We start from the raw sequence: 17,677 nt of genomic DNA on the forward strand, positions 1-17,677 counted from the left end.
CTCTGCTGTCCAGGGCACAGTGCCCTCAAATCACTGCCATTGGCCTAAAGGCTGAGGGCTTCAGGAGAAGATCCCAAAGGGCTGCGCCATCAGGTCACCCATATGACAGAGGTGTCCTGGAGGGCCGGGAGCCTGGCAGAGGGCAGCTGAAGGTGTCTTCCTGTCCATCTGCCTCAGGTGCACAGCCTGCCCTCCTGTGCTGGGCGTCCTGTCTCTCTTCTTGGCTTCTCTCCTCTAAGGCCTGCCTGCACAGAACTTGGGAATGGCGGCCTCCGTTGCTTGTGAAGCCCAGAGCACCCTGGCAGCCCCTCCTATCCCTGTTCACACAGCTTCTGGGCTTCCCCGCAGCAGGCTGCCCCTTTGTGCCTCAGCTCTAGAGCATGGGTGGTTCTAGCTGGCTACTATCTTCGCAAAAGCCTCACATTCATTCTTTGGTGACTCTCAGTGGGTAACTAGGGCTGTGGCAGGGCCAGGATGCCCTGAGCAGCCTGGGTGCCCGTGAGGAGAGCAGGGGCAGCCAGGCAGTCTCCGCCTGGCCCTGAATTCCTGAGGGGTCAGAGCTTGCCGGGGGTGATCTGGCACAGGGTCCCCATGGGAGTGGCGGGTGGTTGATAAACATCACTCCATGAAGGCGAGGCCCAGGAACAGAGCCTTTCTCCAAGGCTTGGCATCAACGTACAAGGCAGCCCTTCTACAGTGTAGAAGGCGCTGTTTCCACGGTAGGGAGGCTTCAAGGCTAGTGTTGGCTCCGCCCATGGCCAGGAGGCAGGTGGAAGATGAAAAGCTGCTGAGTGCCGGTGAAAACCTCTCCAGAATTTGGGGGGGGGGTGGGGAGAGGCAGGGGAGCCCTAATTGACAGCATCTGCTGTGTTCTGCAGTGTAAACACACCCACGGCAGCCCCTCCAGTTACCATGTGAACCTGTAGAGCCTGGGGCGGCAGGTGCCAGTCGGTGCGAGCTGGCATGAGCCAACACCAGCTCCCCAAAGTACAGCGTTCTCCAGAATGAGAAAGGAAGATGTCCTTCAAGTTCCCTCCTTCCTGTGCCTCTCTCTGAGATCTCCAATGACTCAGGCCTTCCCTGGGGAAACCTATTTGCCCATCCCAAGCTGCCCTGACCCATAACACTTGGGGTCCCCATCCTGGCACTTGTGGAGGAAACACCAGTGGCGAGTCAAGTGTGATCACTGCCACTTACGGCCCTCCCCACAAGCTGATCCAGAACCCACATCAGTGTGTGTGTGTGTGTGTGTGTGTGTGTGTGTGTGTGTGTGTGTGCCTGTATGTGCAAGTGCATGCATGTGTGTGTGGCCACAGGCTGGGGAGGTGGCAGCACAAACATGATAGGTGACAAGAGCTTGTAATGAGATGCACTCGTTTCTTTTTCTGTGTTCACAGCTACCAGGTTGGAAGCGGATCCTACTGCCAGCCCGGCAGTATTGGGTTTGTGTCAGTGACTCTCTTACCCAAGGCTGAAGTTTTCCTTGGAATGAAAGCTGTCAATCAGACACCTTCATTTCTTCTTGGCAGGTGTTTAAGTGTGAAATCACCTCACAACCCAGAAATCCTTGGAGAGTGTATCTACCTAACAAGAAACTAGAACTTCCAGTGGAGAAAGCTTTAAGACAGACAATACTAGCTGAGTGCCCAAAGCTCACACCCGTCATCCTAACTACATAGGAAGCTGAGATCTGAGAATCATGGTTCACAGCCAGCGTGGCAGAAAAGCCTGAGACTTTTACCTCCAATTTCTCAACCAAAACCCAGAAGTTGGAGCTGTGGCTCAAGTGGTAGAATGCAAATCTTGTGTGCAAATGGAAAGTGAGAGCAAGAGGCCTAGAATTAGCACACATAAACACACATAACATATATGTCCCTGCTCCACCTCCCCCCAGATAACTCTCCAGCAGGAAGAAGGAATCCTAATTAGCAGATTTGGTGGGATCAACAGGTTCCTCCATTTTTCTGTTTGCTTAAGAACACAGGCAGAAACGTCCTTGTACCCTACGTGTTTTGGAAGCTTTGATCAGTAACGAGGCACTCAGATTTATTTCTGTGCCCAAAGAATCCAGAAGATTCCTTGCCTCTGGCATTCCATTTCTGTCTTAGTCCAGCAGTTTCTGGAAGGGCCAGTGGCAAGAGCTAATGAGAGTTGGCCCCACGCCCTTTGCTGGCAGCTGAACTCAGCCCCTTGGGGGCACAGCGCTTTGTGCTTGCATGCCAGGAGTGTGGATGAGAGCCAGGTGGGGCCAACTCCAGCCAGGGCTGGAAGGGAAAGGGCCCGATCCCCATCCCTGTCCATGCCTGTGGTGATGTCATTTTTGTTACGTGGCGAAGGCTCCGAGAGGCAGTGAGGATGGGTCCCCAGAGACAGTGTGCTGAGCACCCAGCGGGGCCGTGCCTTCTCCACCTGCATTGTGGGATCGTTCCTCAGGAGCCGGGGCAGGGTCTGTCTATGCAGTGATGTTATTTTATAAGCGTTACAAGAGCCTGGGACCCACATTCGCCCTTAGAATCACATCCACTGTACAGGCGGACCACCTGAGGCCCCCTGAGAGCCACAGAGTGACACCGTGGCCCACACCCACTTCAGGGCTTTGTGCCCTCCTCTTGTTTGATTTTGGTATTTTATTTTATTTTTTTGGTGCTGGTATGAGGGCTTGGACTCAGAGCCTGGGTGCTGTCCCTTCGCTCTTTTGCTCAGTGCCAACACTCTACCATTTCAGCCACACCTCCACTTTTGGTTTTTGTTACAGGTCAATTAGCATTAAAAATCTCATGGACTTTCTTGCCTGGGCTGGCTTTGAACTACAACCCTCAGATCTCAGTCTCCTGAGCAGCTAGGATTACAGGCGGAAGCCATGAGAGCTCTGGCTTCTTCTCGTTTTAAATGCCACTGTTTTGCCTTCCCAGTATAAAGACCTCAGGTTCCAAAGTATTTCCATGAGTCATTAATGTCTGAATTTTATTTCCAGGCTTTTACTAGAATAATGAAAAGGAGTTGCATTTGTTGCATGTCATGCATGAATCAAATGGGGGGGAGGGCGCTTGCTGTCTGTCTTCTTTCCTTAGTTATTGCTTTTTGAGGGCAGGATTATTTTTCCAGTTCTACAGTTAGGGAAACTGAGGCACCGTGAGACTATAATTCACTCAGTGTCACACAGGCAGGAAAGACCAGGGCATCTGCTTGCTGCAGTGTCAGCCAGTGGCTTCTGGCTGCTCAGAATACCAGGTGTTCCAGGTTGTCTGGCTGTTTATTAGCCACGTATTTCTCAGTGTAAATAGACGTTCAGAGGTTTGAGTTTACTCTTCAGTGTGTGTGTGTGTGTGTGTGTGTGTGTGTGTGTGTGTGTGTGTGTGTATTCTGGTTCTGGGCTTTGAACTCAGGGACTCATGCTCTTGACTGACTTTTTCACTCAAGCCTGGTGCTCTACCAGTTGAGTCACACCAATTGCAAACCTGAGCCACCAGTGACAGCTACGGACATTTCAATAAAGATGTCTGGGACTATAAAGAAGGGGTTTTTCAGCTACGAAGGGTGCTGGCTGACGAGGGCACACAGGTTTATGAATGAAGCCAGAGCAGTGTCCCCAGCAGCTCCAGACAGACAGGAGCTGGGGGAGGAGGTGGCCCAGGGCACTGTAACTCTGAGGTGGTGTGACAGACAGTCCCAGCCCTGGGAGGCATCCCCTACCAGGGCAGCTCTGAGACCATGTCTGTGGGGGAAAAAAAAATCCGTATTTCTGTGCCCTGAGTCAGAGCTAGGTTAGGCATAAGGGTAATTCAGAACATGGGGATGTTATATCCCTCCTTAGACCTTATGAGTTCCCATCCTAATAATTTTGGTATGTTGAAGTAAGTTGTCTACAGCCAAGATTTGTTACTTTAAGCCGGCATTAATAGGCCCAATAAAAGGAGGTGTTGGCCAGTTAATTCTTGTAGTCACCTCCTCAGATGGCTCTTGGCAGCAAAACAAGCCAGAGCTGTGGATGTCCTCGGGCTACTCGAGGACACACGTCCCCTACACACCGTCTCTGAGACGATATCTGCACAGCTGCAGCCCTGGGACCCCCAGGAAAGCCGACTGCAGGATCTGTTCTCCTGGGACCCTGAGTCTTCAAAGTGGATTCCTGATCCTCCCTCCCCTGTCCAGGGTGATCACAGACAGGGGGTGGAGGGGAGGTGGACTGGGAGGGAGGCAGGGCTCATTCTCTGACAAACATACAGCAGCACTGGGCTGGGAGGACAGAGCCATCGTATGTGGACCACAACGGAAGTCTGGGATGAGGGCAGAGAATCTGCAACCAAGACAACCCTGGCCCTATGTTTTTCACAGAATTATCTCAGTATATCTCTCAGAATTATCTCCACTCTATCTAGGCCAGTGTGTCTGCCTGGCTGCACAGAAGTCCGATTTTACACCTCATTTACCTTCCCAGCACCCCTTCATTCGGCTCCTGGCAAATCTCCTCTGCTTACTGGACTTTTCCCTGGAAAGGGAGGCTCTTCTTTCAAGGCTCTCTGCTTCTGTACCCTTTCTTGGCGCCAGTCACCCTCAGCTTGGGATGTCCCTTCTGGTCCTTTCTCATGTGATTCTCTTGGTCCTCTGACCCTCCAGCACGATTCTCAATCCTTTAATATCCAAGTTCATGGCTGGCTCATGAACTACACAGACACACCTGGGCCACAGCCAGTTCCACTTGAGTCCAGCGTATGTGGAGGGGCAGGTGATTCTAGAAACTTTCTCTGTCGCACATGCAGTGGCTTCCCCAGACAGCTGGCCCAAGTTAGACCTGCAGGCCTCTTCTGTCCCTGCCCTCTGTGCAGAGCTGAATCTGCCATTCTCAGCCGACACTGTTGGCCTATGCATCCACAAATGCCCACTGAGCATCTACTGTGTAACAAACTCTCCATGAACACAGCACCATCACTGCCCTCGCGTTTATGTTCTTGTGGAAGACACAAGAAAACAAAGCAATGAGTTAAGCGCAGAGGAAAAAGTAAAGCAGGTGAGGCAATGAGAGTGGCAGGATTTGGTACGGGTGGAGACATAGTTTAAATTAGGTCAGTCAAGAGGAACATCTGCTCAACACTCAGCCTGTAATCCTTGCTACTCAGGAGGCTGAGATCTAAGAATCGCAGACACAATCTGTGAGACTCTTACCTCCAATTAACCAGCCAAAAAAGCCCCAAATGGATCTCTGGCTCAAGTGGTAGAGTACACACACACACACACACACACACACACACACACACACACACACGCCTGGTTAGACCTCACTGGTGAGCAAGAGTGGGTCTCAATGGAGCCTGCAGCCAAGCTGCTGAGCCGTCTAGAAAGACATGGTGTGGAAGGCACAGGTTGTTCTGGTTACCACAGGGTACACAAAGGCAGGAGACAGAAGATGCTAAAGAGACTCAGAGTGCATGTGCCTTCTCTTGGCTCTGTAGACATTTGGAGCCTTCTTTTTCTTTGTGTTGTCCCTTGCCCAACGGCCCCCACAAAGTCACCTCTTGTAATCCTGGTGCTAGGAAGAATTACTTGATACCATCAACCACAGACCTGTGGCCATTTGACTCCTTTGCCCATGTCCCAGACATCACCACGGGCATAATTTGCCCCTGGGATGCCTTTCAACTGTGGTCTTCAGACCTCAACCCTCCTGAGTAGCTAGGATTTCAGCCATAAATCATGGGCATCTAGTTAGAAATTTCCCTTTTCCCCTCCCTTTTGGGCAATGAGAAAAGTCTTTCACATCTGCTTTTTTCTTTTTTTGGTCAACAGCTCTCATCTTCTGGCTGGTGTGCGCTCTGCTCTCTATTAGCACTCACTAAGTGTAGGGGATATGGTGGGAAATTGCCCCTCTGGAGATGTCATTTAAAAATGGGCATGGAGATGCCAATTAGCTACGGCTGTGGGTCCCTTTTCTCTCTGTCACCCTGGCCTGTGGCCTCCAGGGGAGATGCTGGAGAGGGACAGTCCCAGATTTGGAGAAGATGTCATAAATAATGCTCTTGGAATCTTAGTGGTGAGAATGGAGCCTAGGGGGAAACTTGCAATGAGCCTGGTGTGTGTGTGTGTGTGTGTGTGTGTGTGTGTGTGCGTGTGTGTGTGTGTGCACGTGCATACTTGCAAAGCCCCTGAATGGACCCGGAGCCAGGCAGGCTGCCCTGCTGAGCTGTCCTCAGGGCTTCAGGAGCCAAGCTCTCGAGACACAGGATTGAGGCCTCTGTGGCCTAGAGCAGATTCCTGGGTGTGGGTTGCTCTTTTAGGGGTCTTCACCAGGACCCCGGAGCCTGAGGTAGGGAAGAGGCCTCCAGGTGAGCCTGGCTTACAGAGCTCAGGCCTGGTGCAGGCTCCAGCATCTACCACTAGGTCCTCCCAGCTGTTTTTGTCAGGAGAGAAATGTGAGCTCTCCACCCCACAGCAGCTCCACGCCCCACTCATGAGATAAATGCTCAGCCATCCTGGGCAGAACTTTCTTGACACGATCAGTCATTCAGGATCCATTGTCCTTACTAAGCTCTGAGAAAGAAGGATGGGATATTTGGGAAACAGAATGCCCTCCAAAATCACCATGCCTGCCCAGCCTAGGCCCAAGCAGTTATCCCGGGACCTGGCAGGCAAGGCAGGCAAGGCTCCCTTGACAGATCCTGGGCAGGGAAGAGTGCCTGACTGTCGTCACCTCCATGGCACCCAGCAAGGTGCCTCTGCCAGGACTGCAAGGTTGTTATTGTTTTTCTGCTAGTCTTGCTGGGTGTGGGGGAGACAGACACGCAGAGATGAAAGACTTAGTTCTGATAAAGCCCAGTGGCCATGTGGAGGCAACCATGACAAAGAGGGAAAAGAAGATGAGAAGGAAGAAAAGAAAAGAGGGCAGGAAAGGAGAGGGACTAGGAGGAGGGAAGAAAGGAGGAAGAGTGTAGGAAGAGCAGGGAAGAGGAGGAAAGAGGAAGAAGGGGGAGGGGAGTACAGCCCACTGCCTGCATCCCTCTTGACAGTCTGGCCCAGTGCCAGTCACTCCTGTGTCTGGGTCACTGGTCTCCAAGGTGTGCCCCTTACAGAGGAGAGCAGCGGAGCTTAGGGGACTCAAGTTATCCAGGGCAGTGGGCACCTAGAAATCCTGGAGCTGGGATGGGCCCAGGTTTGCATGGCTTCAGAGCTGCAGGCTTTCCTCTACCACACTGTCACCGATTCTGTGGCTTTCATATTTCACTGATAAGGGGAATGAATACATCTTCCATGGTGAGCCAGGGGTGTGTGTGTGTGTGTGTGTGTGTGTGTGTGTGTGCAAATGGACAATGTAAAGTTGCATGGACAACATGCACTGTGTATTAAATTTTAAAAGCTTTACTCCTTTTCCTTCCTTTCTTCCTTCCTTCCTTCCTCCCTCCCTTCCTCCCCCCTCCCTCCCTCCTTCTCTCCCTCTCTCTCTTCTTTCCTCCCTCCTCCCATTCCTTCTTGTTCTTCCTTCTCTCCTATCTTCTCTTTTCCTCTTCCCTTCCACCACATCCATCCCCAGCCTGTGGGGGCTCAATCTGTATTTGAAAGCCATTTTCCTTCCTCTATCTATGCTCCCCCCTGCTGAGATGGTGGCTAGGCTGCTGGTGGCTTCTGAGGCTGTCACTGCACTCAGATCATCCCTCTGCAGAGGGGACATCGTTCATCAAATATTTCAGAAATTACAAATATCTGACAAAGCCGTTTTGCTTGGAAAGGAGTCAACCCAGGAAACCATCCAGAGAACACAATTCCAGATCCCAGGCACTGACTGGAATATTTTAAGCAACTGATGTGCACTTTTGCAAAAGAAACTATTTTCTCTGCTTCCACCAAAGGAACTCATCTGCTCTGACAGGCAGCAAGGAGGAGAGGGAAAACGCAGGGGATTGTGGGGACCCTATCCATCCAAACACAGGGGACTGTGGGGTTTTTATCTCCACACAGGGGATTGTGGGAGTCCATCCGTGGCCTTCCCTGTGTTTTTTCTGAGGGCAATGGGGGTCTTGAAATTAGCCTGCTCTTTAGGGAGCCCTGAATGTCTCCCCTCTGGCTTCAGATGTGGGGGGTGACTTTCGTGTGACAGCAGGGGGGGACAGTGATGAGATGGGTGGAATCAGATTAGATCACAGAAAGTAAAGTCCAGATCAGGTGCCCAGCGCCGGTGACTTCACAGCCAGCAATGTGCCACCTAATCGAGAAAACATGTTCCTGTGATGTCCTCACACAAACATCCAGATGTACTAATTCTGTTTTTTTTTTCTTTAATTCCGAGGAATTCCTTGAATATTTGCTGTACAAGTCTACACAGTCCCCCTGGAGCACTTGTTTCTGAGGAGGGCTGTGCTTCTCTGCTGTGGCCTGGGTCAGGGTTTTTAAGGGTGGGATTCTGGTAGGAAACCCGAGACAAGCAGTCACAGGTCTTTTGAGAGATGTCTTTGAGGTCTTTTCTGGCCTGGGGCAGAAAAAGTGGCTGTGGTCACGGGAAATGCATCCAGGCGCACACAACACACCACCCCAGCCAGGGAAGAGCTGGCACTTCCTGGATTGCTGCTTTCAAGACTGCAGTGTGGGCTTTGCTTTCCCAACATTTTCTCCTCCCAATCACCCTCTGCAATTAGTACTCTGATGATTAAGGAATGGAGGTTTTTGTAATCTGGTCATAAGGGTCCCTTGTGACCTATTTTGTGCCAAGACTTTTCTAATGACCTCCAGCCTGCGGTCCCCCCACCCCCCCCCCCAGCCTCTGGCCCACCCCCCCCTCACCACATCCTTCTGGGGTCTGCCTTAGCTGGTCAGAAAGTTCCCTTCCTGGAGTGCTTAGCGCCATGCAATCGAAATTTCTTCAGCTCTTTCCCATTTTCATATGTCTTGCAATCGCTCCAAGGGTGTTAATTTAGATCAAAAGGGAAAAAACAAAATGTGCACGTGGGTTTTCTTTGATCCGTGGGGATGTTTTGACAGTGAAGAGATTATACCTTCAAAGGCAAAGCTTTGATTTACCTCGAACAGTCGGGCAGATTGGACCAACAGCCTCTGTAAAGCAAACAGATGGCCGAGTCTGTCCAGATACCTCCGCTTCCAGCTTGCCGTGGCCCCCTGGCAAGCCACTTACCCAGAGGAAGCTTGGAGACAAGCTCGGGCAAACTCCTCAGGACAGGATCATAACTCACATTTGTTCTGAGACCCCACAGTACCCAGGGCCTGGGAGAAAAAAAATGATAACAGCAGCCTCACCTAGGCCAGAACCCTGCAGGCCACAGCAGGTGACAGTTTGGTATTCTATGGCTATGTTGGGGATGCCCCCCCTTCTTCCCCTTGTAAACCTGATATTTACAACCTCAAAGACCCAGGGGGTTGCTAGTCAAGGAAGTGACCAGAGGACTCTCAGAGCTGTCAGGAAATATGGGCCCTTCTCAACAAGTGCCTTATTTAGAGTGTTATGTAACGTTTCTGACAGCAACATCTAAGGAGAAGTTTGCTTCCCAAAGAAAATTACAGGCCAGTGACAATGAAGTTCCCTTGGCTGGGGGGTCTACAGAGGCAAAGAGAATTCAAGAGATGAAGTGTTCGATTGCAATCCCATCGAAGTAAAAATGTTCACTACAGAAGATCAAAGATAGTTTCTAGGCGCTGGTGGCTCAGACCTGCCATCCTAGCTACTCAGAAAGCTGAGATCTGACAACAGTGGTTCAAAGCCAGCCTGGGCAGGAAAAGTCCACGAGACTCCTACATCCAATGAACCAATAAAAAGCCAGAAGTGGCAGTGTGGTTTGAGTGATAGAGCACTAGCCTTGCGCAGAAAAAGCTAAGGCACAGTGAGTGACTCGGCCTTGAGTTCTAGCACCAGTATCAGCACACACACACACACACACACACACACACACACACACACACACGGGCACACATGGGCACACATACACATGTACGCATGCATGCACACAATATAAGTAGTTAATTTCCCCGGCAAAGCCTTCAGTGTTGCCAAAGAATTTCCTTGTCCAGCAGCCAGAACCCCATCCCCTCGCAGCCACCCTGAAGATAAGGACCTCGACCAGTTGCAGAACTCTTTTGTGTAGCTATTTCCTTTCTCCCTGTGTCTGCAAAACTGAGCATCTTTTAGAAAACTAGTATATTCTCCCTCTCTCCTCTCTCTCTCTCTCTCTCTCTCTCTCTCTCTCTCTCTCTCTCTCTCTCTCTTCTCTTCCTTCTCTCTCTCTCTCTCTCTCTCTCTCTCTCTCTCTCTCTCTCTCTCTCTCTCTCTCTCTTCTTCTCCCTCCCCCCGTCCCTCTCTTTCTTGCCAGTATAGAGCCTTGAACCTGGGGCCACAGCTCCACTTGTGAATCTTTCCTGGAGATAGAGTTTCCTATACTATTCGCAGGCTGGCTTTGAACTGCAAGCTCCAGATCTCATCCTTCCAAATAGCTAGGAAGACAGGTGTGAGACACCAGCACCTGATAGCCTCTTTTTCTAAGAATGTATTTCCTTTTGTGTTTTTATTTTGAGTTGGCACACAGCCACGGTGTAAGGGGCGCCTGCTCTGCTGGGGACCTCCCTTCCACGGGAGGGGTTCCACAAAATGCTATTCACAAGGATGAGATAAGAGCTGAGGCTTCCGACCTCTGAGCTAGGACCTGCTCAGATCCTAAATTGGGCCATGACAGTTCACCAGACCAACAAGTGAGCTGAGCCAGTCACCCTGTGAATGACAAAGGCTGCCAACCATGGAGGGCAAAGAGGGACTGCAGGAAGGGCACCCTTTCCTCCCCGAGCCTGGGCAGGGAAAACCCCAACTCCCCAGAACGCAGAGGGGGAGCGAGTCCCCCTCAACCCTTACCGCTGAAAGAGGGCCAAAGGAACAGGAAACATGAGCCTGCGCTCCACATTCCTTTCCTCTCCCACTGGATACGTCGTCGGGGTGTGCAAGATCGGGGTTTCTGTCAAAGAGAGAGATGCCCCTGGGGAGATGGGCTCACGTGTACAGCCGGGTGTGTTCCTATGTTTCCAGCAGTGACCACTGCCTGTGACCACTGGAAAGAGGTTCCAGTATTTCCCAAGTGCCTAGCCTGGAACGGCCCTGTATAAAGCCTGAGCCATCTGCTGTTGTCAAGTTCATGGCCAGATCCAGCCATCATCTGTAAGCAGTCACGGCAAGGCAGTGCCAGGACCTCACGGAGAAGGTTCAGGGCAGCCCCTACTGACTGAGGGATGCCACTGCCAGCGACCTGCTACACCTGGAAAGATGGGGCTGAACCATCCAGCAATTCAGGAAACATTCTTCCTCCTCCCAGCTGGCAGAACATGTCTTCATACCAACCTCATTTGGGAGAGCTCCTAGATTACTTATTTGTTTGTTCTGGGTCTTGAACTCAGGGCCCTCACGCTTCTACTTGGCTGTTTTTTCTCAAGGCTTGCATCCTTGACCACTTGGCTACAGCTCTACTCCTTTCTGGTTATGCACTGGACATAAGAGTCCCACAGACATTCCTGCCTGAGCTGGCTTTGAATGGTGAACCTCCAGATCTCAGCCTCCTGAGTAGCTAGGATTACAGGCGTGAGCCACAGTGCCTGGCTGTTTTACAAATTATTAGCAATCAACTCCAAACTCTAACAACCCAGGCCCTAGGCTCATTTTTTTCTTCTATGTCTAATGACTGTGTTCCAATCTATCATCCACAGATGGTACTTAGTTATATCTCTTTGCACTATAAATAGAACAAATGGTTCTATTTTTTGCCCCCCTAGTGAGACCTTGGGCGGAGGTGAGGCTGGTGTGAGCTGCCCTACTTGAGAACAGAACCGTGCCACCAGTGCCATGCAAGGCACAGCCTTGTCAGCCTGCCCCTGCCCAGTGTCAGGTCGTGGAGTTTCATTTCTTCTCACAGCATGGGTACAGGCGTATTAATTCGATATCACTGTGTGTTCAGGCTGGCTGGGGGCCTGCTTCTGGGCAGGGGGCTCATAGTATTGGAGCGTGACCCACACGGAGAAGGAGGAAAGGGTTTCCATGCTGCAGGGACCTGGCAGACCTCTGTACTTGTGATGGTTGAAAAGGAAATGTTTGCATCCCCTCCTGTGTGGTTTCCTCTTCCAGAGAGTTTTAGAGTCCAGTTCTGCTCATAAATCAGGTACAAGTGACTCACTTCTATAACCCCAACTACTCAGGAGCCTAAGGTCTGAGGATCACAGTTCAAAGCCAGCTGATGTAGGAAAGTCCATGAGACTCTCACTCCAATGGCTAGCCCCATGGTCCTGCAATATGCTTGCTTTTTACAACTGAGGAGACAGCACAGGAAGTTTTCCCAGAATATAAGAGGGAAAAAAATGAAAAGGCTCATCACAGACTTGAATCTGATTTCTTCTGTATCATAGTCTAAGGCCAAGGGTTGGTGAAAGAAGCGTCTCAGAAATACATCATGAGCCAGATGCTAGTGTTCACACCTAGAATCGTAGCTACTCCGGAGGCTGAGATCTGATCATCACGGTTCAAAGTCAGCCCAGGAAGAAAGTTCCTGAGATTCTGATTTCCAATGACCCAGCAAAAAGCCAGAGATGGAGATGGACCTCAAGAAGTACAGCAGCAGCCAAGGAACAACAGTACATGGCTCTGAGTTCAAGCCCCAGTGGGCAGCACATGCGTGTCTCTGAGTTCAAGCCCAGTGGGCAGCACATGCGTGCACACACATGCAGATGGGGAGAGTACACGGTGTAGTCTGTGGAACAGCAACGAGCTCACCCTAAGTCACAGGCTGGCGCCAGCCCTTACTTTTCTGGTTTTGGCTAAACTTTGAAGATCTCTTGTCCTTGGCTCCAGAGGGGACCTTGCCACACTGGCATACCCAACTGGATGGCCAGTGACCCCCAAAGACTCATTTCTGGATTTGAAAACTGGCATTAGGCTACCCTGGCCTGGGCTTTTCGGAGTATGTTGAGAGCTCCTCCGTTCAGGAAGCAGGTTGGGAGAAGGTCTTTTCTGCTTTGTTCATTGCTCGTTCATCACTTCACCATGTCCTGAGATGTTAACAGCCCTCTGAGTGATTGCCTCAGGACTGGCAGCCTGACAGCCATGGGCCTGAGGCTCAGCAGAGACAGTCAGAAACACAGCGGGGACATGGGCTGTTTGCACACAGATATCCAGAGACTTCCTGCAGATCCTCACAAACCTGCACCACTTCTCAACGGCTGGGAGCATCTGATGACAGCAGAGATGGCAAAAGCCTGCTCTGGACCAGAAAGTCTCAGCCAGTTCTTACAGAGAAGAGGCAAATGGCCAGAGCCTGGGGCCTCAGTTTGGCACTGATATCTGCTCTAGAGTCTAGTCCTCTTGCATGCCCAGGACACAGAGCAGCAGTCATAACTGTGGGTTCTCTGCAGTACTGATGCAGGGTGCTATCTCTGTGGTTTCTCTGCAGTACTGATGAAGGGTGCTACCTATGCTTTCTCTGCAGTACTGGCTGATACAGGTGCAGTACTAATGCAGGATGCTCCACAAGTGAGCTCAGTCGTGCTTCACATTCATTTCAAAGCAAAGCTGGGCTATTTTCTCATCAAGTAATCTCAGCAAGGATGAGAAAGTTCCCTGGGGCTCCATCCCTGCCCTGCCCTGCCTTCCCCTCCCTTGCTGATGTGGCAGCTGAGCCCCCTGCCTGGCCAGGGCGCAGATTCCTTCCTGGAAGCCCAGGGAGTGTGAAGCCTCAGCCTTCCCGCCCTGGGGCCCTTGGGTGAGAGGAGAAGGGAAGAACCTCATTCCTTGTTGCAAGCTAAAAGTAGGGACTTGGCCGCGAGTTTGGCCTAGTGGTTAAAGTGCTTGCCTAGCATGCATGAAGACCCGGGTTCGATTCCTCGGTACCACATACATAGAAAAAAGCCAGAAGTGGTGCTGAGGCTCAAGTGGTAGAGCTCTAGCCTTGAGAAAGTCCAAGGACAGTGCTCAGGCTCTGAGCTCAAGCCGGGACTTGCTGGGAGCCCTGTGGCTTATTCCTATCATCCCTGCTACCCAGGAGGCTAAGAGCTGGGGCTTCAAAGCCAGCCAGGGCAGGAAAGTCCATGAGACTTTTATCTTCAATAAATGACCAAAAAGATGAAAGAGGAGTTGTGGCTCAAGTGGAGAGAGCACAAGCCTTGAGCGAAAAAGCTGAGGCACAGAGCCCCGTCCTGAGTTCAAGCCCTAGAACTGGCACGTGGGCACACAGGCACAGGACACTGCATCTGCTGCAAGTCAGAGCCAGCGGGCCAGCCTCCCCCAAGCCCCCCTCCCCGCCACAGCCCCCTACACACAATCTTTAGGAGCACTGCCCATTACAAAATGACAAAGGTCCAAAGTGACTTTTTTTTTCTTCTTCTTTTCTGTGAGGACAGAGAGAAAGTTCAGAAAGTTCTAAACACTGGGTGGTTAGGGGATCTGCTTCCCTGCTGCTAGGGGAGGCGGGCTGCAGAGAGGGAGAGAGACGGACCTCTTCCCTGGGCTAAACTAACCGCAGGCTGGAGACCTGGGCGGGGTGTGGGGGTCTGCGCCCTCTGGCTGCCGCTCCCCTGCGGGGGGGGCGAGCTGGCCCGGCTGGCCCGGGTCCCCAGGCAGAGCCCGGCCATGGAATCAAGCGCCTTTTCCTCCAGAATTTCCCGTGGCCTGGGATGACAGATGGGGCCGAGTCCCCGGGGAGCAGCACCACTTTGGCACCCCGCTGGGATGTGCCTGGGGGCGGGGGTTCCCCAATACCCCAGCACCCCAAAGCCTGGTGCGCTGGAGTCTACGAAACACCCGTCAATTATCCGTGTGCAGCCCTGGGAAGAACTCGGAAAAACCAGCTGAGCAGGCAGGTTCCCTTCTAATCTCCCAGTCACGGGAGAGAAAGTTCGGGCGGAGAGCGCCTCCCGCCGCCTCGCAGGGGGCCCCGCTTCCCTGCCCTCGGACCCGGCCCCCCGCCCCAGGCCGCCCGGCCTCGCGCCGGCCTCCCCCGGCCTGGCCGCTGACCCCCGGGGCCAAGCGTGCCACGCGGGCCGTGGGCGCCCCGCGACCCTCAGGGCTGCCGGGTCTCCTCGACATGCGGAGGCATCCGGGGACCCTCGCTCCTCCCCGCCCCGCGTCCCCTCCTCGGGGGACAAAGTGGCCTTTCCGCACTCCGGGGGCGCGCTGGCACCGGAGCCCACGGCCGCGCCCCGCTCCACGCGCCCCGCGCCCCGCTTCACCCGTGCGGCGCCCCGCTGCCCGGACCGTGCGCCCCGCTCCACGCGCCCGGCGCCCGCGCCCTGCGTCCCACTTCACGGGTCCCGAGACCCCTCTGCCCGCGCGCCGTCCCCGCCGCCCCCTCGGCCCGCGATCGAGCCCCGCGGAGGGCTTCCCGGGACCGGACACCCGCGGTCCGGGAGCGCAGGTTCTCCAGGCTCCCGCGCCTCCGGGGTCTTGCGCCCCACGCGCACTCGGGGCCCCTGCGGGGCTGCACTGCCGGCGCGGGGCCCTCCCCGGAGCCCGGTCCCCGCGGCGCCCCTGGGGCTCGGCTCAGTCTGACTCACCGAGGCGGTGCGGGGCGGGGCGGAGCAGGGCCGTGCGGGGCCGTGCGGGCCGGGCGGTGCGGGGCCGGGCGCTGCGCTGCGCTCCCCGCGGCTCCCGGCGCTCTCCGGGCTGGAGCTGGAGCCGCGGCTCCCGGCGTCTTCAATGCCTTAGCCCCGCCCCTCCGCACTCCTGAGTCACACCCGCCCAGACCCTGCCCGCCCCGCCCTCCCGCCCGCCCGCCCCGCCCCCCAGCCCCACCCCGCACCTGCCGGGGCTGCAGGGTCGGGGGGCCTGGCCCTGGACCGGGCTCTGGGGGCGCCCGGCAGGGGGCTGGCTCCCGGGGCCGGGGCTGGGCCCTCACCGCCCCCAGTCAGCAGCTCCCAAGGCGGGGAGCCCCGGAGGCTGAGAGGCTGGGGTCTGTTTGGAGGACACCCCTAGAGGGGTGGGAACGCTAGTTCGCCCTGATAGGGGTGAATCCTGGGAGGGGAACAGGGCAGAGGACATTGAAACATCCAGACTTGCCCCCCCATTAGTGATCGCCATGCCAGCCCCCCCAAGCCAGCTATAGGAGAACTCGTGTCCCCACAGAACCCCACACCTTTCGGGTCTGCATCCTTAGCCGCCGCGATTTTTCCAGGGCCCCGTGAGTGACCACACTCGGTGGACAGCCCGACTTCTAACCCAAGGCTTTATCTCACCGCAGATGGGAGCTTCTGGCTGTCTCTCCAGGCATCCTGGGTTTAGAGACTGAGAAGGCACCGTCCTGTCCCTCGCAATCCTGATAATCTCCCGGGGACTTTGGGAAGTGGTATCTCCATCTGCTCCCAGCTTGAGCCGTGGGCTCACTTCTGTAATCCCAGCTACACTGGAAGCTGAGAGCTGAGGACCAAGCTTCAAAGCCAACTTGGGCAGGAAAGTCCATGAGACTCTTATCTCCATTCAAAAAATTGCAAGTGGAGCTATGGCTCAAGTGGTAAAGCTCCAGCCTTGAGAGAAAAAAAAAAAGCTAAAGGAGAGCACCTAGGCCCTAAATTCAAGTCTCAGTATTGGCACAAAAACAAAAACAAAACTAATACAAAGTACAAAAGCCTCCAAAGATGATTTATCATGAGCCCACTGTGTGCCAGGACACATGACGGCTTGGTACCCGCTGCCTGAGAGCTTGTCCAGTCATGGCTTGATTATCTTCTGGCCCTGGTACCATTTATCCCGGGCTCCCTACATCCCAGCAGGGAGATCTAGCACATAGTAGGTGCTCAGCAAATGTTTGTGACTCTCAACAATGGTCAGACAGTTTGTGGCTGTCAGATCGCCCATCCACTGGAGTTGTTCCAGCAGGTTCCAGATCAGGCTGCGTTTGCCTGGAGATCCTAGCCAGGAGCCTCTGCTTTGTACTTTTCCCATTTCCATGAGGAATTCGAGCATCTCTACCTCCCCGCTCCTGGAGGAAGGAGCTGGAGTCCTGGGTCAGCACCTTTGGAGGAGAGCAAAACAGCTGGACGGGTGAGAGCCGTGACCCAAAGTCAGGGAGCAGATGAGCAGCAGAGAACATCTCTCTGAATTCAATCTTCTCAGAAGAGCGTTTTTATCCATACCATGGAAATAACCCGCAGCGGATGCATTTGGTAATTGTGGCTATTTTGGAAGTGGCAGAGCCTGCAGCCCTTGAGTACCCAGCTCAGCATAAGCTCCTCGGCCCAGCAGCGGCCTCAGGCCTTTTCCTTATGCCACAATGCCTCTCGCAGGGGTCCTCTCCTGTCCCCAGTGTCGGCCACAGCCACAGCTCCCCCCTCCCCTCCCATCTCCTCCACATATCCTGCTGCCCTGCTGCCCTGTGCCCTTGAGTTTCTCAGACACAGGTGCCCCCACCCCACCAGGCCATCTGGCTCTCCATTCAGGGCTGCAGGTCTTACTACCGGGCCGGCAGGGACCGCACAGTTCTTTCCCGCTCCTGTAGGGGCACCACTGGCTCGGAGCTCAAGTGCTTTACCAATGATTTGACCTTGGAGGAAAACGTCTATCTTCCTGGAGCTATCATCACTTTAATGACCTATAATTATATTGATGAACTACACGAGATAAATAATTTATATTTGAAACATGGCTTCACAGTGTGGCTCAGGCTTCTCCCAGCCTCCTGCTCTGATCTCTCAAGTGCTGGGATTCTAGGCATGTGCCAATGTTCCC

At 53.7% G+C, this 17,677-nt stretch overlaps 1 protein-coding gene across 1 annotated transcript in view; it reads right to left on the reverse strand.

Annotated features, from left to right (window-relative positions):
- Positions 1-15,592, reverse strand: part of Ngf (nerve growth factor) — a 41,343-nt gene extending 25,751 nt beyond the window's left edge. The window contains exon 1 of the mRNA XM_090333656.1: positions 15,511-15,592. The gene's annotated coding sequence lies outside the window, so the exon portion shown is untranslated. The remainder of the gene's footprint in view (positions 1-15,510) is intronic.
- Positions 15,593-17,677: the final 2,085 nt, after the last annotated feature.

This window comes from Megascapheus bottae, chromosome 6 (assembly GCF_031878675.1).
Source record: "Megascapheus bottae isolate mThoBot1 chromosome 6, mThoBot2.hap1, whole genome shotgun sequence".
NCBI lineage: Eukaryota > Metazoa > Chordata > Mammalia > Rodentia > Geomyidae > Megascapheus > Megascapheus bottae.